This window comes from Ambystoma mexicanum, chromosome 8 (assembly GCF_040938575.1).
Source record: "Ambystoma mexicanum isolate Mex_15411 chromosome 8, UKY_AmexF1_1, whole genome shotgun sequence".
Lineage (NCBI taxonomy): Eukaryota > Metazoa > Chordata > Amphibia > Caudata > Ambystomatidae > Ambystoma > Ambystoma mexicanum.
The window spans coordinates 675,554,449-675,581,039 of record NC_090929.1 but is presented as its reverse complement, the minus strand read 5'-3'; the positions used below and the strand labels follow the sequence as shown (position 1 = coordinate 675,581,039).

Sequence of the window (26,591 nt, the reverse complement as noted above, 5' to 3'; positions counted from 1 at the left end):
CACAGAGATGGCCTATGATTGGCTTAAGTGGGACTATATGTTTGAAGGTTGGGGAAAGCTATGATTTTAGTGAGGATATCATTGGTTGGTGTGGTCCAGATTCTATACAGGAAATAGTTTGTGGCAAGTTTTTTATTTTTTTTAAATTGTATTTGTTTTACTAGGTATGGGGCTAGAAAGCATTTATGTATGTTTAATTTCTCTTGCGTCCCCCCAATTAATGCTATATTTGCGGAATTGTACCAGGCAGAACCGAGTAAAAGGAGTTTGTGTTTGATATCCCCCTCTGACCACAAACCTCTGACACTACTGCGACTATTGGTTGAGCCTGGTAGGTTATCAATGTTCTAAACTGGGAAAATCAGAACTTTTAGTACTATCCAGCAGGTATTTTTGCACAATGTGAACAATGAGCCATGAAACGGATGCCACAAGCAATGAAGTCTTTGGATTCCTTTTCCTAAAAACCCCAATAAAGCCTACCTCTCCCTCTCCGGGCCCGAGGACGAGGTGAAACAACAAGGAATATGGAACTTATTTAACGTGCGGGCCTCACGTTATTGTGTGGGAATATTCCAGGCATCTTCAGACGAGATTCTGCACAAAAAACGCACCTTACATCCAGGCGAATGCAACCTTGTGAGGAGCACGCTCGACGCTGACTTGGTGCCCTCAAGATGGCGGATTCTCACTACATTTAAAGTGAAGGAACTGCGGCCCCGCGGGGACCGAACGGACAGCTCGGATTTCGATTCCCTCGAGCAGCTGTGTTGTGGCGAAGCAGAGATACTCGGTAAGGAGCGAGGTGGGGCGCGAGCAGCTTGAGCACAGCCCGAGGGGTAGACAGCATCGTTCCCCCACCCCTCCCTCCGCCGGCCCGCTTAAAGCCTCATGGGTCCCCGCTCCTCTGCAGGAGTCTGCTCACGATACGAGCCTCCCGCGATCTGAGAGGGGCACCCGGCAGGCAGTCTCTGTGGATACCGACACCTGGAGCGAGCCATCCCACGTGAGGGTAGGGACACCCGCAGGTCGTTTCCAGACCTCCTGGAGCACTGTGCAACCGCGGCACACTGCGCTCTCAGACCTATGCGCTCATTGGGCTACATAAGCACACCGAGCGGTGCACTTGCATTGATCCACCGCTGCGATCAAGGTAATAGGGACAAAACAAAAGTGCCCACAAATTGGCACTCTACCAGCCCAAGAAGGACTTAAATAGCACAGTCTCTGCTGCCCAATTTCACTTGCTCCTACGCGGACATAACGCAATTCACAAGTTACAGCAGGCCATCACAGCACAGATTCTCCCCTGTTATTCCCAATCTGTGCCTCTGAATTGTATGAAAAGAGGACCTATAAAACAACTATGTGCGCACGGCCTGCGTGGGAACGCAGTTGAGGGTGCCCTCCCTGGCCACACATCTAGCACACCTAATGCAACGAATCCCGACGGACAATAACCACAGCATTGCCCAAAACACTCAGGCCAACAAACAAAATCCCATCCCAGAGGCTGGCAACTGGAAGTGCGGACCCTGCATAAGAGGAAAGGTTGAACTAGAGAGCCAGAAAAGAGAGTGCCAACTGCACCACCACAGCCTACGGTGCAAGCATTCTTTGCCCCACGTTGCGGGCCAGGCGGCCTACCACTACGAAACCCCACCAACTGATCAGATTCGGCTCTCTTCGAAGGAACAGCAGACTACCAATCTCATGGGGTAAACTAGATCCACCCACCCTAGCAACATTGCGGAGGTTCTGTCAAGTAGGCACTGCAATGGATCTAAACGAAGTATAGAGCACCCTCCGAGATTCCAGGCAATGACCTTGACAGCGCCACGAAATCTGATATTCGGCTGCTCCTGGGTGAGATTAGGTTGATCAAAATATCACAGACTGTCACCGACCAGCAATCAAAGATGGCCAAGGTGGAAGACTGATGAGAGCAACTAGCAATCGGGTGACATTACAACAATGCAGTATGAAGCCCGGCTCATAGACTTGGAACAGAAAGAACGCGAAATTGAGTCTAAGATCGACGACCTGGAAAACCGGGAGCGACAATCCAACATAAGAATCATAGATCTGGAGGAAGCGCAGGGAGAAACCCCAGTGTGTCTTTAAAGCAAGGTCAAGGCCCTAATCCTGTCCCTGTACGACAAAGCAAACCCTCCTGAGCTCAAATTTGACAGGGTGCATAGGGCTGGTGGCCCACCAAGAGGTCCCCGCTCAGTCCTCATAAAATGCCACTACTACACGCAAAGACAGGACATTTTTACTAAAAGCAAGAGATAGGGACACAATATAATTTGGGGGCTCGAAAGTAAACCATTTTCAGGACCTTTCAGCAATGACTTTAACCAAGAGAAGAGGATATCGTCCTCTCATGGTATGGCTGCAGGAGAAGGGAGTGCGCTATTGCTGGGGCCACCCCTTCTCGTTATTTATATATGGCAGTGAAGAATTCAGGTTGACCTCAGTGGAAGAGGCAGAGAGAGCGCTTCAGCACCTACAGGGTCCAGCTGCGAGCTCAAATTCCGACTCCCGAAGAGAGCCTACAGGTTCAATACGGGACTCGGCGCCAAAACCTCCAAGACGGGGTCGGGCGCAATTGAAGTGGAAGTATAAGAGACTAAATACTCCCTGACGAATGTGCTCTGTAACCTCGATCTCCGTAGTTCCTGGCAAGGCCCTGGCAAGGCTTCTCCAAAGACTAGCTTCAGTTCCCGTTACTTTACGCCAATGGTTAAATGTTTAAATGATCTAGCTGTGCAGTCTGATTTCATGGTATCAGGTAATAATATCGCCATATATATGGTCGCTGTAAATAATATTGCCGGGAAAATGTTGTGGCGATATTATTTGGGTGACCATATATATGGGGACAGGGGCAAAAAAAAAAGTTTGGGGGTTGCGGGGGTGTCCGCCGCATGTTCCATGCAATAATGTCGCCACAAAAAACTGCCTTTTTTCGGCGATATTTTTGCATGGCGAGATTTTTGTGGCGACATTATTACATGGAACCGATTTCATGCGATATCTGCATAAAGCACACCACACATGTTGTTTCTATTAAGCACACATGTTGTTGCCCTCGTTTACTGCCTGGAGAGGGGTCTCATTAGTGTGGCCCTTCGTAGTTTAGGGCGTCTCATTTTTTTATTTTGGATGAGAATGCTCTCAGTAGCATCTCATAAGGGGGGAGGGAGGAGAAGCACTCAGTCTGACAGAACAAAAACTTCGATCTACTACACTAATCCACACACGCAAGTAGCACTGTTGCAGTATGGTATCCCTATCGACGAGGAGGAAAGAGGTCGATCCTCGCACGGATTACGAGGGTGCGGGGCAACATATGCAATTCAAATTTGTTGGCATGGATTGGTCTGATGATGTCTTCAGATCCCTCAATGTTAAAGGCCTCAATTGACCACATAAAAGGTCTGTTAGCACAACAGTTTAAACAGTCCAAGTTGGATGTATTGTTTGTACAAGAGACAAAATATACCCAGGGGGCAGAACGCAAGATTATAGGAAGGGAGATTGGAGCCACAGTGTGGGCTTCAGGCCACCAGAAGAGAAGCGGGTGGGAATTCTCTACCAAAAATCCCTAGGACTCCAAATAGAGAGCACACACAGGGATGCACAAGGAAGATACGTAGCCCTGAAAGGAGAGTTAAGATCGCGCACAGTAACGCTCTGCTTATGCCCCCAACCAGGGACAATCCAGTTTCTTTGAACCTTTGTTTGATTTTCTAGAGGGCTGGAGGGAGGGCACCATGGTTTGCAGGGGGGGGGGGGGATTTTAATGTGGTAGCGGAAAGGGTAAGGGATTGGCACTCAGTGGGACAAAACATTAATCCCCCGAATTGTCTCCAAGGTAATGGATTCCTAAACCAATTGAAGGAACACCATCTAATTGACTCATGGCATACAGCGCACCCAGAAGAAAAGGCCTTCACTTTTTTCTCCAAAACTTTCTCGAATAGATTATCTCTTACTGGGAGCAGAGCGTGAATGTGCCATCCTGGGTTCGTCCATAGAAATAGTGGCCTGGTCTGACCACGACCTATGTACGCTAGACCTTGACCTGGGCCCCTTGCCTAAACCAGAGCTAAGGTGGGTTTGCAATGATTTCCTGTGCAGGGACCCAGTGTTCAAGGAGACTCTGGCGGAAGCCATCACAAGTTATTTTGAAGCTAATGATGTAGATGGGATGCCACTGAACATGGTTTGGGAAGCAGGAAAGGCCATGATAAGGGGGCTTTTAATAGCGGAGGGCGCGGCCAAAACAAAACTCAGCAGCTCAGAGAGGGGGAATTAAGAGCAGAGATTACTTGAGTGGAACGAGCCCTAAGGTGCCACCCGAAAGATTTGGTAAGTCAAATTAAGGGGCTAAGGGGAGAACTGAGGGATATATGGCAGGGCAAGGCGCTGACGCAACTTAAGTATTTTAAGCAGACATTTTTGAGAAAGGGGACAAAGCACACATGATGCTGGCCAATCGTTTGCGAAAGCAGAGGGCAGACAGAGCAGTACACAAAGACCACGATGAATCTGGCACCCCCCTCACGAGCCCCCAGGAGATTGTTAGTCGATTTTCTAGGTTCTACTGTACACAGCAGAGGGAGAAAGTCACCCATCAGCAATTGAAGGATATCGAACTGCTCTCCCTCGACCGCACAATAACTGTAGAGCACCTAGACATGTTAAATGACCCGATCACTACCCTAGAAGTTCAGGGAGCCATTTCCAACCTGAAGGCAGGCTCAGCGCCGGGGCAGGACAGCTATACACCAGCCCTTTACAAATCCAACAGTAGCACTCTGACACCCCTCCTTACTAAACTCTTTAATTCGATCCTAGCGACAAGCCAAGCCCCCAAATCGTTCACCGAATCTTCAATCATTGTTATCCCAAAGGAAGGCAAAGATCCCCTAGAATGTACATCATGCCGCCTGATTTCTCTGATCAATGTCGATGCAAAAATGTATTCCAGCATCCTAGCAGCACGCCTAGCTCTAGTCCTTCCCCAACAAGTCCATTCAGATCAAGTTGGGTACGTGAGAGGAAGGCAGGGGGCGGACAACATCAGAAAGACCCTGGACCTCATGGCTACTCTCCACGGAGCTGGTGACAACCCCATTCTGTGATCGATAGATGCCGAGAAGGCGTTCGACCGCATAAAATGGCCTTTTTTTGTAAGCAGTGCTGAAATGGGCAGGGCTGGGGCGGCGTGGATTCGGGGAGCCAGAGCGCTGTATCATACAGCCCAGGCCAAAGTCTCGATCAATGGTACCACCTCGGAACCTTTTACACTCACGCGGGGCACAAGACAGGGCTGCCCGCTCTCCCCCCAATCTACGCTTTAGTGATTGAGCCATTCGCCCGTGCTATTGGGTCATGTCCCCTGATGCATGGTATCCCTCAGGGGCAGTAGGGGAGCAAGGAATATAAATTGGCCATGTTTGCTGATGACCTCTTAATGTATCTTACCCAACCATTAGTCAGTCTTGGCCCTCTTTCAGGAACTACTCCGATACAGGACCCTGTCAGGCTTCCGGCTAAGCTAAAAAAAAAAGAAAACATAGCAGTCCCCTTAGTCGAATGCTGAACTACTGGAGTTACTGAAGACGAACTGGGGCTTCCAGGTGCAACCCTACTCTGTTAGATATCTGGGTGTAAATATTACTGTTTCCCCTCTCAGAACTCTTTGAGACAAATTACGTCCCCCTGTGGAATGCCATTCGGACCAATGTTAATAGATGGACCAAATTGCCATTGTCTTGGGCAGCTCGCTTTACCTCTATAAAAATGGATGTCCTGCCGAGGTTCCTGTTCTTGTTCCAATCCCTCCCAATAGCCATTCCCGAGTCCTTCATGACAGAGGTAAAACGCACATTACTGAAGTATCTATTGGCCGGCAAGAAGCTCAGGATCCCCTACGCAAAACGTATTCAGCTCAAAGAGTCAGGAGGCATGGGATATCCGGACCTAGAGGAGTATAACAGGGCAGCTCAGCTTCGAGTTCTGCCAGACCACCTTTGGGCAAACCCTGAGAAACAGTGGGTAGCTATAGAAAACGACATCTTCGCACCCGTCACACTGGGGGAATGGTTGTGGGTCCCACTGCCAGTGATGACTCGCAGGATTCGAGAGCATCCAGTCCTAAAAGTGTTATGGGCTCTTTGGCGCCCATCTCGAAATATGCGGGGTGTCACTTCATGGCCTTCCCCTCTCAACTGCATTTGGGCCCCCCCATCCGAGACCTCGGTTATCAGGTTCATCGCTTCCAACCATGGTACGAGGCTGGGCTTGCGCGAGTGGGACAGATGTGGAAAAAGGGGGTACTCATCTCTTATGAAGAATTAAGGGAGGCTCTGCAGGGCAGCGTGGTCTCTCCGATGTTATTCCTCCAGCTCCATAGTGTTCTGAGCGATGCAAAGAAGGGCACCTCTCTAAAATGCCCCCTCACCCTATTTGAGCAGATACTTAACGCCCCCCAGACAACGAAGGGTCTCATTGCACGAATGTACAAAACTTTGATCACGAGAGGGCACCTAAAGAGCCCATCGTCGGAAGTCAAGTGGGGAAGCAGAACTGGGTCTCGTGAATCAGCCGGGGCTTGGAAGGCCATACATAAAGCGGTGTGGGCATCGTCCATTTCTGTACAATACAAGATGCACAATGCACGCCTGCTGGTGAGGTGGCATTACTCCCCAACGGTTGTCTAAAATGTTCCCAGGCACATCCCCACCCCCCGTTGTTGGAGAGGCTGCGGTGAAAGATGCGACTACTGGCATCAGTGGTGGGATTGCCGCTTAGTAAAAAAGGGAAAGAGGTCCTGGGGTGGATTCATGCCATAGATGGGATACCCAGAATCCTCACCCCAGTCTTGGTCTTGTTTGGAGTGGAGTCGGAGGATGACTATTCTAACGCGACACTCGCACACATGCCACGTAACTTACTACTGGCGCCAAGGGTTTGTCTAACTGTTAAGTGGAAATCACCCTCCCTCACCACAAAAAGAGGTTAACTCAAGAACACGCCATTTATAAAATGGAATGCCTCACAGCTGCCGTGCAGGAATCTAGAAAGAATATAGATATGATATGGTTACCCTTTTTAGATTTTTACACAGCATATTGGGATTCCGTAAGACTGATTGTTTAGGCCCATCACTGTGAATGAGCACTGCCAATGAAAATCCCATGCCGTCCACTGACCTCTATTTGCGAGTGGGAAATCGGAAATGTTATGCATGTAATGCACAATATGTAGAGCAAACTGTGCAGTGTGAAGTACCGCCTGTTCTGTCCAAGTTGTTCTTTGTTCTTTGAGTTTTTATGATAGAGGGTGAGGGTGGGAAGAGAGCGGGGAGGTCTATCCGACAAGTCTCAGCTTTTTCTCTTGCCTAGGTTTGTCTTCTGCTCACAATTACCTTACAATTATCGTATTTGCTTGTAATTGATCTGTACTGTGAAGTTAACATGTACCGAGTTGCACTTGTTGAACAAAATCGATAAAAATTCATTAAAAAAAAAAAAACAAAGTGCTACAGGCAAACCGTAATCTAAATAAAAAACATTTAGAGTTGAAGGATATTAGCCAGGCATAGTCACTTGCTACCTCAATTCTATGCATACACCTAGCCATACCATGCTTCACGTTTGGAGGCTTGCTACCCTTTGTTAAACTAAAGCAGGAGTTGAGAATCTGAAAAGCTACTGTTTGGGAAAGGGTACATTGTATCAAAGTGAATATAGTCCTTTGCATACTGTATATTCTACGAGCTTTAACTGTTGAAGTCCCAGCGTTTTGCAATTCTGTCATAAATCTAATGTCATCTATTAGGCAGGTAAATGCTCAAGGGGAATTTGCAACGATGGGTGAGGCTCAAAAGAGAAACGGGGATATTCCAGAGGTTAAATCATTATACTAAAATGAAGTTTAAGGGTGGCAATAATTATGTTGGCAAGACATGTTGAATTAATTTCCTGCATGACTGTGCTAGGCAGCCAAAAACTGCACTTCGCCTGAGTGAGTAGGGTAGCTTAAAATTTCCTTTTCGCCTGATTGTGCAAGTTTGCCTAAAACTGCATTTCGCCTGTGTGAGTAGATTGCAGATAGAGCAGAGTTCCTACTAGTACTAGAGGTTTCTGATGCACCAGATGTCCAGAAAGGGGAACATAGCTAATTCCGGTATGCACAGGAAGGCAACCAGGAAGAGGGAGGCCTTTTCCAACCTCATGGATACTCGCACTGATCTCCAACTACCCTGACTCTCCACTCAACACCTACAACTCAACAATACAGTTATCCCCCCCCGATCAATATGGTCTAACTGCACACATTTTATACCACCCTGCATACCTCAACCTTAAGAATGCAGCTATCCCCCACGGCATATTTGGTCTATAGTCTCACAACCTCTGCTAGAATGTAGCTGCCCCATGACCATGCGACCTAGCTGCACAAACCACCTGTATCGCATATCCTGCACACTACTTCTGGCCGTAAAATGCAGCTAGCCACCACAATTGCACACAGGCATCATTTACTGCTCTGACCATCTCCACTGACTTGGACTCCGGTCCCCGAGGGCGTTCAACCTACACCACGCTAAGCCATACCAATGGTAAAAGGCGCTATACAAATGCCAATGAACATAACTTAAAATGGTTCAACTTTACATCTTTTTTTTATACAGAGATATTTTCCGGTGTTGGGTCATCCGAAATTGTAGTTTGTTGTACAAGATCACCCATAGAGAGAGGGTCCGGAACTCTAGGGGCTGTGGGGGCGATACCCGAACCATGATGCGCGGTTTGGAGGTGGTATAAGTAGCTCAAACTGCCTCTGCACTCAAGTCTTCCAAAACGTCTAGTTCTCATGTGGCTGATTCATGGGTGCAGTTAGTATGTTGGTAAATAGACCGGAGGTCAGTAAGGGTAGACATATGCTTGATGGGAGGGGAGAGTGAGGATGCATCTTTAGTTCCAGAGCACATACCTCTGTTACCAAGGAAAAAAAACAGGAAAGCATACACTCCAGAATTCTATTTCTAATGTGGAGCATCGGGTTGTGTTTATTTTTGCCCGCCACAACTTTTGTTGCAAAGTTTCTTGGAACCCCTGGGCTAGACTCAAGAATGTTGTCCTTTAAGGGAAGGGAAGTCACTGCAGCGACCTCCCTCCTGCCCCCAACAACCTGTAGCTGAACCGACAGGAAAGGTCTACTATCCCTGCGACACAGTTGCACATGGTTGTTGGCGCAGATTCAAAATTACGTCTCTTCACGTCTTAGTACAACTCCACTTTATGCATTGCTACAAAGTTATTTGTTGATTGATTGGGTTCAGTTGTTGGCCTCAAGGGAACTCTATGCAGGTGCCCTCATTAAACCCTTTCAGATGAGCACAATTGACACAACCCTTGCACCTTCTAAAATGCATAGGAGGTAAGGGATAGTGAAGGACCAAACGGAGCATTCAATGGAGCAATACATCAGGACAACATTTGCATCTTGAGTCAAAAATGACTAGTTGTATAAAAGAATACATGTTTATTTACAATATAATCTCTCAAGTCTGTCCTTAATGAATCGCCACCAAATAAAAACAAATCAACCCATTGCATTGTTAGGCCATATTTCTCAAATCCCATTCATGAGCAGGAGTTGCCAGAAACCACTTCTCAAAAATCAAAACCCCAAACTGCTCTGCTCTTACCCATGTGTCAGGGGTCGCCTTGGAACTCGCCAGTAACAAATTACCAAAGCCGTCAAAAAGGAGTGTACGCCAGGCAAGAAGTAATGCAGTTTTATTTCAGGATCACAGACGCAGCTGGGACAGGTATATTCAAACAGAACAGAAAGGAACAGAACTGCATGAAAAGGTGCTGTCAAGGAAACACCCCTAAATTAAAAGCTTTTGTAACAGTCTAAAGTAATGAACACGAGGCATATAGGAACATGAAGTCTCCCCACATGTAGCCGATTGGTTACTGCATATTAAACCCCTATAGATGGACATGCATTACTTTCAGTGATTGGGTCCCGCAGACCTTGCCACACCATTCCTGGCTCCCACTATGACATCACAGGCCAACCCCCAGTTGCCACTTTCCCAATTAATTGAAAATGACCAGCCGAACCTTATTCATCTGTCCCGGTCATCTTATCTCCGTTCTCATGAGAAAGAACCTTCCACCATAACACTGCCAGAGGCTTGAACTGTTAAGAAGCAGCTCACAGCCTTCTTAGGTAAGCTTGTCCGGTTTATTGGCACATCTCGGGATACCTTCACAAGCAGTTACATAGCTCTTAGATAAGTTACATAAAGGACATTGACACTGGCGGCCCATCACCCAGGCAGGGGGTTCACCAACTGACCAAGGCTAGAACCTTCACTCACACATTCCAACACTCAGATATCCACACTCCACATGACATCACAACATTCCTGCTTACCCAGGCAAGACATACACAACACATCTCCCCCCTTTACATTAAGACGTTACACACACCGGGCACTGCACAACACACCTTCCCTCCTTGCAGATATCCATAACATACAAAACACAACAGGACACACCTCCACTCTTACCAACACACCCCATCCACACCGACTCGGATGACCAGAGCAGGCACACTGCATGTGCACAAACGCTCTGACACACAGCTTATTCCCAGTGCACTGGCCAGGCACACCGAGCCCAACAACTAAATACTGCCACACTCTGGACCCTGAAAGGTGGAGCGAGTCTTAAATGGGCACACAGTGCAGCCAGAAACAACTGCCTGCGCGCAAAGGAATTAAATAGAAGTGGTAGAAGACCACTAGGTCGAAGCATGTGTGTTACGCCTCATGCACATCACCACAGATGTGCCATCACCAAAACCAGGGGCGCTACCACCCGTCACATATACCTCTTTATACCATGCATGACAAACACAGTCACACCCCGACTGACTGGGGGTGCTACCACCCAGCATTTATAGCTATTAACCTTGCATGACTATCAACACAGTCACACCCTCACTGAAATGGTGGCGCTACCACCATGCACAAGCATACATGGCTTCACCATGCATAACCAAATTACAGTTACGCCCTGACAGAACTAGTGGAGCTACCACCGTTAACCCATGCACGCCCCTACCACGGACGCACCTATACCATACTTAATGCATTGCTGAGATTACCACCCAGCTATCACATGTGGTAGGTCAAACATGTCAGCTAGGCACACTCACCATCAGCCAAACTATGCTCCTGACATGTATATAAGCACCATCCATTAACAGGATTAAAGGCACTCCTAACCACTCCCGTCCATACCCAACCATACATCACATAACACAATATGCAGATTACATTGCAATGTCCTATACATGTGCGCATTAATGTACTATTTTAAAACACCATATATCATAAACATGAACAATACCGTTCAATTACATGAATTATGTATACTAAAGTGTCATATTCACCATAAGGCAATATAAGACACAAGACCCTATCCAAGTCCCATCCTAAAAGTCCATGATGTCTAAGCAACCTACTACTGTGCCCTACTAATACATCCCAAGTGTCCATGGCCAGTCCTTGGCTTTACCTGGAATTCCTCAAATTTGGTTAGATATACTTTCATCCATAACCAAACCACTTTCACGCAATGACCTACAAAATGTCTCTAAATGCCGATAGCCCATTCCAGGCTCTATGCTGCAATTCCTCAGATTAGTTACACTAGCTTCTACCATACACTTCCTGCATCTTTACATACTCTCCACACCTCTCCATAACATGCACTGCAGCATTTAAAAGGATGCATCGTCTGTTCGTATTGAGGCACATCAGCTATGCATTCTTTGCCAATAGGAAATTCCACTTATTGCATATCCCCATTTGGTTTTCCATAAAACAAATGCATCCTTTTTCTTTTTACCAAACCCGACATGTTCCACATATTTCCTTTAGATGTCCGAAACTTTCAAACAGATCTTATATGCAATTATGTCAGTTATTTGCTCTCCTGCTCTACGCGGTCATACCAGAAAGCAGAAACAATATTTGCAGGCATAAAGTAAACAGCACCTCCGTGTCAGACCTCCGATCTGATATACTGCTGCCGCATACTTTAAACGTCCTCATTTCTGGCATTTCCCGAGTGTAAACTGCTGGAGCTAGAAACTCCTTTGCGGTAATGTGTGCTCCGACTGCCTCATTTCTTAACATAGCAGCCCTGCGGTGCACAGGATTAGTTCTGGCAAACCACTTCCTACGCACGTAAACAAAACGTCGTAGGGTGCGCTTTTGTTTCCTTTTCCCAGCATTGGAGAACGAAGCTTCCACAAAACAAAGGCGCTGCATCATCATCATACCAACAACGCGTACAAAGCGATAGTAGGTTCTACTGAGAATGTTTTGTGTTTAACACTCCTGACGATGGCATGCTCCCCTGTACCATGGTTGACGTCCTCATTCATCAGCGGGGCACAGGGTAGAACACACCGCTCCTGGCCCAACCGTCACCATTACCATACAGCAAACTTAGAGCATAGAACACCGCTGGGCACCCATGTGGACTCCAAATCCAGTCCAACCAGCAAAAACTCGCAGAGTCCATTTAACCAGAGACTCATTGAACTCGCTCCTGACCCATTCCCAAAATATGTCCGATTTAATTGCAACAAGACACATCATAATGGAACAATGCCAAGTCCACATCCCCTCCTTCATCATAAAAGCCTCTGATCTTGGGAGCTTCCATTAGTAGCTCTTCGCAGATTGTTTCCTCCTCCAATCTAATGAGGCACTCTTCCACTCAGCGCCTGGACACCATTTGGATAGTTTAACAGGATTTTCCTGCAACACTGAATGCTCCTCCTCCCCCCTTTTTCCGCCCTGGGTGATGGGTCTTACTTGAATGTTAGGGGCAGTGTTGTCCTCTTCCTTCACCTTCTGCACCCCCTGCAGCAGATTCTCCAACTTAATTGCTTTTCTTAGACATAGGTTCTTCTTATCTGGACCAGCTCGTCGACAATGTTAAGAAGCAGCTCACAGCCTTCTTAGGTAAGCTTGTCAGGTTTATTGGCACATCTCAGGATACCTTCACAAGCAGTTACATAGCTCTTAGATAAGTTACATAAAGGACATTGACACTGGCGGCCCATCACCCAGGCGGGGGTTCACCAACTGACCAAGGCTAGAACCTTCACTCACACATTCCAACACTCGGACATCAACACTCCACATGACATCACAACATTCCTACTTACCCAGGCAAGACATACACAGCATGAACCAAAAGTCCCCTTATGAATGTATCACATTAACAACTCTTTGACCTTCTTCCTGGCAGAAATTCAGGGGCAATTTGAAACTGCCATGGGATTTTTGAAACTGCCAGTAGATTAGGCTTAGTAAATTAAATATGCTGAATTGTAAAATAGTTGTATTCATTGCCTATCGGCAGAACTCGTGGGGTTAGCTTTGTGACCTCGAAAGTAACAAACATTGTTGGCCTCCTACCATGCCATCCTGGGTTTGTGGCACTGCACGGGGACTGGTCAAACAAGCTGGCAAAATGGAAGCTCTTCGGTTCGAGTAGCTGTCAAACACACAAGCTGCTGTCAAAAGCCCCCCTCCCTCACTCCCTTCCCCGCTGGTTAAACCTAACCAGCTCTGAGAATGGTATCCAGGTGGCTTATGAGTTGATTGGTCCCACCAACTCAAAGGAAGAAGTTGTCCTTGAAGGGGCTTCTCTGTCGAGATAAACTTGGCAATTCAGACCTGCAGCAGGGCTTCACTGGGCAAACCAACGGTCCAGGAGTTGCAGCAGCCGTCCTCTTCCAGCTGGTCTTCTGTTCTTTCGTTCCAGTGGTCGGCTCTGCTTTCCAGTCGTTCCAGTGGTCGGCTCTGCTTTCCAGTCCAAGAGACTCGCCTTATAAAAAGTTTTCTCCCTGGCATTCCAGCCAAGTTGTCACTCACCCAGCAGGGTGGCTGTCCTTGCCAGACAGTCAGCCAGCCAATCACTCCAGAGTGCATTTGGATCTCCTAGGAGACTAAGCACAGGGAGTTTCGGACACCTCACTTTCTGCCGACCGCAGACACTCAGGCTCCAGAGGCGATCTTCAGTGCTGAAGCCCACCAAAGGCGTAAGAACAAAGGGACAAAACCTGATTTGGCGCACAGAGACAAACTGTAGAAGGACCTTTCCAAAAAGAAACGGCGAAAAAAGACCGGGACCCTTTAAACAAAGGGGCTTAAGCCGCCATCTTGAAAAACATGGCTCCCGCAATTTCTAGCTACCAGTGTTCGCGATCGGCTAAAATCATGATAGTTCGTTGTAAAACCACTGCCACCAGCCATTTCAATAGTAAACGGTAGCATTTGACTGCTACAAGAGTTTCTAGACACAGGATACTAGGTAACCCCTCCAGCACTCTATAGGAAGATGGTGTGTGCTGGGTCTAGGAGTTTAAAAAGACTAGTAAAGTCAATTTAACCTTACATTCTCTGGGAAACAGTAGTTTATCACAGAGAAGGTATTTAAACCTTTTGGAAGTCTAAAAAGACATACCTGTGTCACTGCACTGAAGGTGCTGGGTAACTCGCATGAAAAGATGATGCCTATGGAGTTATCTTAAAACTCAATCGAATAACACAAGAGTAAAACGCACATCAAAATACATGAGATTGGGGAAAAAAGGCTCACACTCTTTACAGGTAAAAAAATAATAAAGTCCTCAAAATCCAGCAAAGTTGCTGGGGGTCTCTAAGGTGAAGGGAATTGGCACATTTATGAGAATTCTCCCTAACAGTCACCCATCTTTATTATCATTATTTCTTTAATTGTGGGATACTTTTATTTTGGGCATTCTCCAGCCTCCTTTGAATTTGCAGTGCAGCTATCAAAGATGCCCCACCCCCTCAGAGCACTACTCCCGCAGCTGGTAAGTTTGCGCCTCTTTGCCATGTTGGAGTTGCATTTTTATCACATTATTCCCCTTTTTATTGATCTATCAATAACTAACACTTTTTCCCACTCTCATTCCCTTTCTGCTGTTTTGTCGTCGTGGTCCAGATTTGTTCTAATCTTGTCATATCACCCCCAGCTTCTTCCCATCCATCCAACAAGTCCCCCACCCATATACAAGACATGATATCCCAAATTGCTCCGTTTTCTAAATCTTCAGGCTGTGTTGTAACCCACCCATCAATATCCACTTCATTTTCCCCAATTAGTTAATTAGTACCCTTCTTTTTATTTTCCTTATCAATGCTCAGGGGCAATATAACTTGGTTAATATAAAATGAAGAAGGTGACGAGAATGAGGACCAACGTGGGGACAGTAACTCAATACTCTAGAAAGCCAGGCCAGGTGTTACTTGATTGCACTCCATTAGCTTTGCTTATAATTTTTTCGTGTCTGTATTTCCTTTAGAGCTGCTTTCAGTGTTCCATTAGAAGCCTCTTGTTCAGGTATCATGGTGCAACAGCTGCCTTCAAATTTCGCACAGACACCACCTTCAATAGCAGTTAAAAGCTTCAGAATGTAGTGGTTCTGGAGGGCCACCAAACGAGCCCTCATTTCTTCCTTTATTGTATTAGGCCTTTTGCTGTTGAATTGGCCAACTGCAGCAGCTGATATTGTGTGAGTTGAGGCCCTGCACACCTGGAAGCAGCAAAGACATGAAAAATGTTGCAGCCTTGGAACGACCGGAACTCATCAGGGATGGCAGCCAAGTTCTCAGCACTCTTTTCGGAAAAGTAATTATTCTCCTGTTTCTTTCTGCTCAGTGATTTCTGTTTTTCACCTTGCTGCGCCACTTTCTCCTGTAGCGCAAGTTTCATGGCAGTTCCGTTTCGAGGCACCACTTTTGCACAAAGCCCACCCAATCAGGCGGAAGCTGTGCATAGGCCTTCGATCCGCAGGCCCACCACACGTCAATGATGAAAATGATCCCCTGCGTCAGCGTTGCACTCTTCATTCCCTTGGCACAGCCAGAGGTAGTACCCAAATGGATACACCCACTCGACCTGAAACAGAGAAAACCTTGTAAAGTTCTTGATGTCAACTGGTTGATCTTTCATCTAGCCAAGTTTTATGTACATATTTTCCCTGAATTGCCCTACAGCTGTCATTCACCTGAGCTGCCACTTTGTTCATACCCACCAACCGTTCAGCATGTCATTGAATTATTCACCCCATCCTGATCGCCATCACACCAGACTGCCCCTTTTATTCTCATTTTTGGTCTTGTGTGATACCAGGGAATGATTTGCCCCTTTTTATTTATGCACTTCAATTGTCTGTTTGCTTATTGTCAGCTCAAAAACCTTCCATTATATATACTCCACTACCATTTTTTGCGTTTCCTTATCTTCAGCCATTCTGGTTAGCTTCACGTGATTGTCTGCATAGACATTTTCTCCTTCATCCACCCACGGTATAGTCACCTTTGCCCCTTGGAATAAACCCCTTGTTTTGCAGAGGGATATAGGACACACCCTGTGGTAGGAAGCGTGTTCCAGTTATGTGTTGTAGAGAGGGTCCCAGGAATGCCCCCCTCGTCCCCATGAACATGATGGCTCGAAGGAGTCAAGAACGCACAGTCACTCACTATTCAGACAGCCCCAGTGACTGACACGTATGCAGAGAAATACTCTGACAGCCGTTCACACCTTATCCAGCGAATGTCTTTATGGATACAGGTGCTTCAACAGTAGTTATAGACCCAAGTGCCTCACTGGATGACAGTGACTAATGCCGAGAAAGCACTGTGCTGAAGTCATTAGTGACACCACCACGTAGCCACGTTAGTCATGAAGTACACTCGCAAACATGCGCAACGCTACATAAACGCACACTGGTATACACAAAGAACATGCTTACACAGTTCTGTAGACAGAGGACCGATGCATATACATACTGTCAGAAGCTTTATTATTTTTCTCATTAGCCAAATGCAGAAACGCTGAACGCAAAGCAACGAAGAGATGCAGAGCAAGCTTGCAGATACTTATGGCAACTAACCCTATGGAACTACAGGATCACACAGATGCCTGGAAGGAACAAATATAACTAACCTATAGGAAACCTAGCGCAACATCATTGTGCAGAAATCATAGTACAACTATAACGAAGATTTCATAAGGACTCAAGCTGCAGGACGAGAGACCAGAGAAAAAGCAGACCCAGGCTGTACAGAGCAGGCATGCCATTGGTGGAATTCGGCCCTGAAGCCCGCCCCCGGCTCGAGTGTGTCTGGAAGGGTAGGAAGTGAGGGAGGTTCCCGAAACTCCCCTGTCCTTTGTCTCTAGGAGTGCCTGAACGAAACCAGTCCAGATTGGGGACAGCCACCCTGTTGAAATGAATGGGGAACTTGCTTAAAAGGTGAGGGTTTTGGGACTAGAGGCAGAGTCAACCACTGGAAGAAACATCCAACGACGAAACCATGAAGCCCTCTGCAACCTCCTGGACCTTGAATTGCCCAGTGAAGCCTTGCTGACCTTTTTCGAATTGACAGAGAAGCTATGGAAGGGATGACTTCGTCCCTTGGTTTAGTGTGACCAACTAACCCCGAGGCAAACTCCACTTTGGCGCAATCCCTGGCTTGCTGTGCCTCTCGGTTGCTGCAGTAGCCCAATGCCAGTAGTCGCGTGTCCATAATAGAGTGCAACGTCTGTCGCAGCATGAATCCAGCCAAAGGTTCCAGGAACATCCTAAGGACACTCCAGAAGCAGGAAATCCTGATCCAGAGTCCCCTCACCAGAGTCGGGGACTGAGGGAGCAAGGAAAGTCCAACAGAGATTTGTTCTGCATCACTGCTGTTTGCGAAGTGCTGAAACAACGAAGTACTGCTGAATCAAAGAGAGCCCGTAGCTGCCGATGACCTTCCTGAATACTGCCGCAGAGTCAGTCTGCGTCAGTCCACTTGCCTTTACTGTGTTGCGAGGAGCTGCAGCTACGTGTGAGACCAACTGTTTACTGTGTGTTTTGCTACGAACACCGGATTGAAGTACTGCCGCTTTAAACCCGCCGGCTGTGGGCTGAGGGCGGTGATTACTTAACTCCACGTCAAGCGCGGAGCGCGCGCGGAGTCGTGCGCAGAGTCAGTCTGCGTCAGTCCGCGCCTGGCTGCAGAGCGCACGATTTTTGTGATATGACTGCTCAAACCAGCCAAGGGGGCCCCCAAACTAGACATAAAACAATACAACAACGGCGGATGCAGAACCCGTGGACTGCCTTAAAAGCTGACTCTGCACCCGTGTCTTCAAAGGTAAGCTCTACTTCAAAGAGACCCGCGCCCAAAGTAACATCTGAAACTGAAACTGTAGAAACCGTAGATTTAACGGTCGATATGCACCGAATAGCTGCTCCGGTGCCTTTTGTGTCCCCCCCGTCCAACACTGTGACCCCGCTTGAGTCTACTGTGACCGTAGCAACCACCTCCCCCCTCGCTGATCCTGAGACTTTGATCATAAGCCCGTCGTGCTCAAACGATAGAGCGAAGAGCACGGAACGGACAAAGAAAGACCGCGCCGTGACTTCTGCTGAATCTGTGAGCACCGACACACAATCCAATTATGCTCACAAAGACTCCAATGATTGTGTGCAATCCGTATTCTTGTTTGATTGTACGACTATTCAAACAGCTCCTGTGGCGGCACAAACCACGCCCAAAGCTAATGCTAAGGAAACAACGCTTGCGTCGGTGTCCGTGCCTGACAATTCTGAAGTGAGTGCTCCCCTCACGAATGAGGTCGGGCACTCAGACGTTCTCTCACAACGACCATTACTAACCTTAACCAATTTACTTCCAATCCCCCTAGATTCCTCACGAGCATCTCAGCCTAACTATACATTTCAGCCAATGCTAAATTCAATAGAAAACACTGAGGAATTGTTTACGCCATTCGAAATTACTGATGCAGAAATCATGGAAGCCTCGCAAGACGAGGAAGGAATTAACAACCCGATTGCACTCGATGGGCCGACGCAAATTGCGTTACCCTTGATCAAAGACTCTGAGGCTGTGAAAAACGATCTTCTGCTTGCTGAAACTGAAATTCATCATACACATAAAATTCAATCGAGTGTCTCATTAGAATCCAAACATCTATCCGCCAACTCCAAGACGAGGAAAGAAACGACGCTGCATAGTCTTCCAGGCTGCATATTGACAGAACGAGCAAAGGAATATGTGATGCCAGGAAGCACTCTGACCCCTGATGGGTTTATAAACTTTCGTGCTAATCAAAGTCAAGTAACTCATCAATTCAGTCGCAATCCTGACATTTCTGGTGTTTACTTGCACAGATCGCGTGATCCTCTTGATCGTGGTCTGATGGGGAAAAGAAATCAAACATGCCCAACATCAGGCGACAAAAGAAATACTGGTGGCACAGATGATACCACCAATACATCTCATATCAAGACGAGACTCTACACTTCCAACACGGCCTCTTTTAGTACTCCTAGAATTGTGAACCCTCGGTCAAAACCGTCACAACCTCCATTGAACATTTCTGCTACTGCAGCCGAGAACACGTCGTCCTCGAGTGAGCACCAAATAGAAAACATAAGCCACTCCCATTCATCTTTGGCGGACAAAACCACTACTGACCCAAAACCAAGTCTTTCTTCAGCTGCAGCAATGCAGATTTACAACAACGTACTAGCAGCTTCTTCTGCAGCCTTGCTTCCGTTTTTGAAGATGTACGAGTCACTGCAGGAGGCCTACAAAGATCAGACATCACTGATTATATCCCTCAAGGAAAAGATGGACAAATTTGACAGTGTGACAAACTTTTTAAAATTACAACTGTCCCAAGAAGCTGAACATACGATGCGTTGGCAAGAACGCTTAAGCGACCTTGCAGCACGGCATCATTGTCAAAATGACACCTTATCTGACGGGTTACTTGAAGCTGTGAAATGGATGAGACATTCATCAACTATGATGAGTTCAAACACCGTCTCATTAAGCTCTCAAGCATCCGTACGACCAACTAAGGCCTCAACATTATCGCAAACACGACCACAAAACACAAACGATCCTGTCTTACCCTTGAAGTCAACAGCCGCAGAAACAATCTCTAATGCCGCGGTTGTCAATGGTGGAGAAAGGAACCTGGATGCGCCTTTGCCTGCACTTGATGCTGTGTCAACGCTGAGCGACCAAGCACTCTGTGCAGTCAAAAGTGCGCAACCCGAATTGCCTTTAACTTCCTTTGGAATATTCGAAGGTGTGGCGAAAGCCATAAAGACCTCCACCATTTTCGACCAAAAATCTTTGCTAACACAGGGTCGACAATCAGCCGTTGGGAAGAGAATACATGTCACTAACAAACGCGCTGGCAACGCGAAGTCACAGAAATTCATTAGAAATGCTATGCCAGAGAATAGGTCAGTTCCATCTAGCCGAACAGACTTGCCAAAGTCCAGCAAAGGCAATACTGCTCACACAGACAAAGACCTTGGAGGTCATGGGTGCTGTACTGCTCCAGCGAGCAAACGACAGAGTGGAATCAGATTGTGAAAGCCGAATGAGTAAATCATCGGAAGAAGAAATCGATCTCTGCAATCTTTCAACCTACTCTGACGATGCTGCAACCAAAAACCCCATTTTTGTCCCTACTGTGGTGCTTGACGATGCCCATTGTGAAAACCCACACAGAACAATTCCTGAAGGGGACGAAGACAGGAACCACAATAATGGGCTGCCGAACTTGAGGCCATCCTCCAACTGGCAAGCTCGGCTGAACCCCAAAAACACACGCTTCCAAGAAAAGAAGCAAGCTCGTTACATTTCCCATGCCTCCTCATCTCTAAGGAATGGCTTAAGGCCTACAATTTGTAAATTGAGACTTCAAAACTTAAATCGCGAAGATCGAGATTTGAACCTGAATCGCAATAATGTCCTGAAATTATTTGCCTGTATCCCATCTTTACGAACGATCCTGTCGGAAGACATACGAATTGTTGAGTATGCAACAGAAAAATGCTGTGACCAGGTTCTATTACACATTACCTCGGTCTCAGTTCGAAATACTATTGTGAAAGCCTCAGAGGAGCTGTTAGCGTTTGGGTTCGACATGTCAGTGGAACCTATGAGCTCAAGACTTGAAAGGTCAAACACAAGTGGCTATAAAACCTCTCCGGAAATGCAAAAGCACAGAGGTGCTGAGCTACGCAGAGACATGACCACAAAGGAGAATCCATGGTCAAATACCAAACACTCTGCCAAACTCACCAACCACAATAAAGATGTTGAGCGACGCTAGCCATTATGGCTTGGAAACAAGTGCACTCGCGAATTCATCTCTTGGAACACTCGAGGATTCGTCCACCTATTCAACAAATTTGATGTTGACTTAGAAAATGTCTTTGTCATCTGTCTGCAGGAGACCTGGTTACGTGACCCTCCGTCACGAGATGGCTTTTTGACATTATTAAACCCAGCAATTAAAAATCCAAAGGGACGACCTTCTTCAGGTTTACTAATGATGATCAAAATAAACACTAGGTGGCGCCTTGTTGAGTCTACTAATCCCAATCCTTTTGTGCAATGTGCACTGCTTCAGACAACAGATGAAAACTCAGACACAAGGAAACATTTGCTGGTCTTGAACGGATACTGGAATCCGAATAAAATCAGCACCAAAAACTTTATAAACGCTATAACATCTTGCATTGACAAATCACTAACTGCTAACAAGAACTTATCCATAATCTGTGCAGGTGATCTAAACTGCTCATGGTTTAAACACGATCTCGCCACAAAGACGTTTAAACAACTACCTTGTGATGAAGAAAAAAGTCGAGAGTTCAAGTGGAGACAGGCATTACGGAATCGAAACTGCTTTATGGTAAATGGCCAAGCTACAGGGGATCAACCCCCTCAGGCAACATGGTCATCACAGAAAGCGCAGTCAATAATTGATTACTTCTGGATATCTCAACATCTATTCGAAAACGATCTGACATTGTCAATTAAAACTATGCCAAGTAGCGATCATAAGCTTCTCAGACTGACCTGCATGGTAGAATGGTCACTCGAACAGAGATTTTATGAACCTATAATCTCTGTGAACACCGGCGGAAATCGTCTTAGAATCGACAGTCCTAAGATTGAAAAACTACGCCAGCAATTTTGTCAGGACAGTGCTTTGTCTGTAAACTATGCTCCCTTGCTTCTAGATTTTACCACATTAAAAGCTGCCAATCGTATAATGGGCGTAACTCACAAACATCTTTCGTCCTCAATCCTGACTCAAGCAAAACAGGCCATGCGACGTGACATTAGCGCCATAAAGAAATCTTGCAAGACAGCCAGCGCAACAATTGCAATCAAAGTTGCAATACGTGCGCGTCGCCAAGCATACCGCAACTGGTTGAAATCTCAGAAACTAATAATTGAGCAAGACAAAGCCGAACATCTGATGAAACATCTAATCCAGAAGAACTCACGAGAAATCTGGATAATTCTGAATACTGGCAATTCAAGACATCACCAAATACCATCTAATACGATTGATGCCGATACATGGGAACAACACTTTACTAGCATCTTCAACAAACCATCTCATGAAGAGTCCAGAATATCCATTAAAGAGCCAATATCTTGGAACTTCCAAAAAACTGCGGAAGAGATCAGAGCTGCAATACGGGCCCTAAAAAGCTTGCATGCATCAGGTCCAGATCTAATATCCAATATGATGTTGAAGAAAAATGAACAACAATGGGCTATCTTTATTGAACAACTATTCGCACGCCTGTCCAAATCAATGATGATACCTGACTCCTGGCGCGTGGCGATCATAGTGCCAATCTATAAAAAGGGCAACAGGGCTGATACAACCAACTATCGCCCGATTGCCTTGTTGGACACTATAGGAAAAATCTTCGCCTCTTTCCTACGCCAAAGGCTAACTGCATGGTCCATACAAGAGCAAATAATTGACATCCGGCAAACAGGTTTTACAAAAGGCGTAGGTGTGGAGGTAAACCTGCTGCTAATAAACATACTAAAACTTTTGATAGTGTAAACCGCAGTAAACTGTGGCAAAAACTAATAAACTGGAAATGTCCGATTGAACTGGTTGCACCAATAAGAGCCTTACACACAGAAACCACCATCAAAATAAGATTGAATAATCAAGGCTTACTATCCAAGCCGATTACAACAAATTCTGGTGTGAAACAGGGATGCCCTCTAGCAGCTGAACTTTTTAAATTATTCATTTCTGACCTCCCATCATATCGTAAAGATGTTCGCTGTTTTCCACCGAAGCTGAACAACAATGAAATAGGATGTATAATCTATGCTGACGACGTGGTCTTGTTGGACCAGACACAGATAGGCCTGCAACGCCAGCTAACAAATCTTCATAATTATCTTAAAAAAAACGACCTGGAACTAAACACAGAAAAATCCAAGATTGTCATCATTGGTCAACGATGTACCAACAAACAAAAAGCCTTTGTGTGGAAAATTGACGATAATCGACTTGACGTAGTCAATTCGATTAGATACTTGGGAATAACATTCAATAACTCAGTGCACGAACATCACTGGAAGGTTGAGATGGTTAACAGAATGATTCAATATAGCATTCAAGGCCAGCTGCTGAACAAAAACTTTGGAAAATTCAGTCTAGCACCAGTCCTGACCTTTTATAATCAAAAGGTGATCCCCGCAATTACCTTTGGTTCGGAGTCTGGTTGGAACATCGACGCCTTGTATTGGCAAAAACTTGAAGGCATCTACTGGCGGCGTGTTCTGAAGCTTCCTTCATACATCTCGATGATCCACATAAGACATGAACTCTCTCTAAATTCCCTACATACCCATGTAATGTGGAAATCATTAACGGCACTACGCAAAATGAATTTGATACCTGTAGCGCCAGCATTTGAAATCTTTGCTGGGGAAAAAACTCCAGGAAGCTCGAAACTGTTAGACGAGTGGAAACTATTAATGATATCTACTTTAACGAATGCCGATCTGACCTTGCATGACCTGCTGACGAGACCACAATCCATAAAAACAAAATTTGAACAATGGTGCTGGACAAAGAATAACGAGCGACGTCTGCAGTTGAAGTCCACCTTAGATTCTGGAATCGGAGAACACAAACTAAATGTAACAAGTAGATACCTAACGCATTGTCCATCCCGTCATCACCGTGAGCAGTTTCTAAGATTACGACTAAACGCAATCAAAACAAAGGAAATGACGTGGGGTCGCCACTTTAAAGAAGCTACGGATAATCTATGTCGCTTCTGTAATAGCGAAATAGAATCCTTAGAGCATCTCATCACCAAATGCACAAAGACCACCTCAAAGAGGAATCAGCATCTGGGTGAATTTATTCCAGCAGATTGTAACACCCGAGATTGGTGGTCCTATGTAGCAGCCGGTCACAGCATAAAATTAAGCTGTGCGGTAATAGACTACATAGATGCTCTAAAGCTTGATGTCCTGTGACTGACCTCACGAAACTGAATCCTTCAGATTATCCTATGTAATACCGTGAACTGGTTTTTGGCTGGATGAATTCTGACGAATTTTGACGAATTTTTTAATGAATGTTTTAATGAATGTTGTTACATTGTAGCAAAAGTCTGATGCCACGTTGTTCACAATGTGGTATTTTAGGCTGACGCTTCAATAAAAAAAAAAAAAAAATACTGCCGCAGGGGCCCTCCAGAGTGCTCCCTCTTGTCCCCACGACTGAGGCTAAAGAAACTAGGGTCTGCTTGGCTGTAGCAAGACGGAATCCAGCTGGACCACTTTTTTCTTCTAGGCTTGGGGGTGGGGGAGGGGGTACTTGCCTTCTTGCCTTAAGTCATGCAGTCTCACTTGAGATTTGCATCTGCTTAACTTTCTGAGTTGATTTCAACTCCCTTTTGCGCGCAGGCTTAACATCTTGTGTGCCTACAGTGATTTTCTGAACTATCTGACTTTTGTGAAAGACTTTTATCCAAGAAGGGCATCAGAACTATTGACTTTGGCTGTCCTGGCTCCCTAAAAGCACATTTCTGAATCCATTGACTTTGGCATTGCTTGTCCCTCATAGGTTGAAATTTGTTGAACACTTTTTCTTCTTGGAAAGGCTTTCCTAGACTTCATTGGAGAATTCAAAGTGTCCTCACATTATGAGTAAACATTCTAACCTTTCTATTTTTCCTTACCCCTTCCATTTTGAAACTCGGCGTCCACTATACTGGTGTTATATATTAATGCAATACTATCCTTGTTATTGAAGTCAATTTAGGGTGTAGTAGAAAAGTATTAGCATCTCCAAAGAGTATTCACCAGCTTTATTGATTTTGAAAAGTAATTCAAAGTTTGCTTGACAGTTACAATTGCATTTTTAAAGGATGCGTTACTAAAACTGATGTTAAATGACTATAACTAAAACCTTGAGTGCAAGTGTTACTTGGTTACTTGTATTGACGGATTTCATTTGTACAGCTCACATTTACCCCTCTTGAGATAGGCCTGGCTGCTCAGACACACTACCAACTTGTGTAATACAGACCTATACCAAAGGTGGGTTACCTAATAGGAAGCAGATAAATCTTGTGTAGTCTCACACAGTGACTGCACCAATTCTTACCTAGCAACACCAAAGTTGAATTAGCTGCTTACCTAGCTCAATCAATGCTACAGCATGCTCAAATGACCAATTGACTTTGTAGTTGTGTGGCATAGTGGCTGCCGCACATTGTTCTTGGGACTGTCTTAGTATACAACAAGCAGCAGACCCAAAACAAATCTTCCTGGACTCAATGCCACGAGGAGTTTAAAAAAGTTTATACATTCTCATAGGACACCAATGTTTCCATTCTTGCTATGGCAAGTTATCCAGAACTCTGCCCCGAGTCATACTTTGGGCCTACTACAAAACGCATTTCAGTAGCAGACATATTCCTATCACTAGGATCCTTGAAGAAGTCTGCCTGCCTTACCAGTGTTACACCCCTTGTCTGGACCTGATTGCACAGGTACTTTGGGAATGGTAAACTTTCATGCTGGAAAGCATTCACTGCCAGGACTGAAGACACCCTTTTGACGAATAATACACTAAGAACACAAATAATTCCTCAAACAGTGCTGGATGCATTCGTTTTCCAAGTATCAGCTCAGAACCAATATAACTAAGCTTTCAGAGTTTCGCTGGACTGTTTGTTAGGGGAGTTTTTACTGAAGTCCCACTTGGAGGTATGACTTTAGTAAGCTATCCCAGTGGTTTGTAGATCCCCAACTCTTAGTATCAGTCTGTGCGACTTCGAGACCTTGGTATTGGCAGGGCAGTCGGGCATGTCTTACGAGAAGATGTGAGCAGTAGGCAAGTACACTGAACCCAGCTAGAAATGCACTTCAAAGGGACGCTTATTATAATGTATTATATTTATTACATTTACACAAGAGTCCCTTCTAAATGTAAATCAACACACCCGTGTACACTTACTTTCGAAGGGTCACTTCTTAGTTGGTAGTTGCTGAATGCATGCAATTGTTACAGGAATTTGACAGTTCTATCGGTAATAATGCGCACCCACAAAGT

General features: G+C 45.8%; 1 protein-coding gene across 2 annotated transcripts in view; it reads left to right on the top strand.

Moving 5' to 3' along the window:
• CUEDC2 (CUE domain containing 2) overlaps positions 1–26,591 on the top strand; it is a 226,417-nt gene that overhangs the window by 179,052 nt on the left and 20,774 nt on the right. The gene's annotated exons all lie outside the window — the stretch shown is intronic.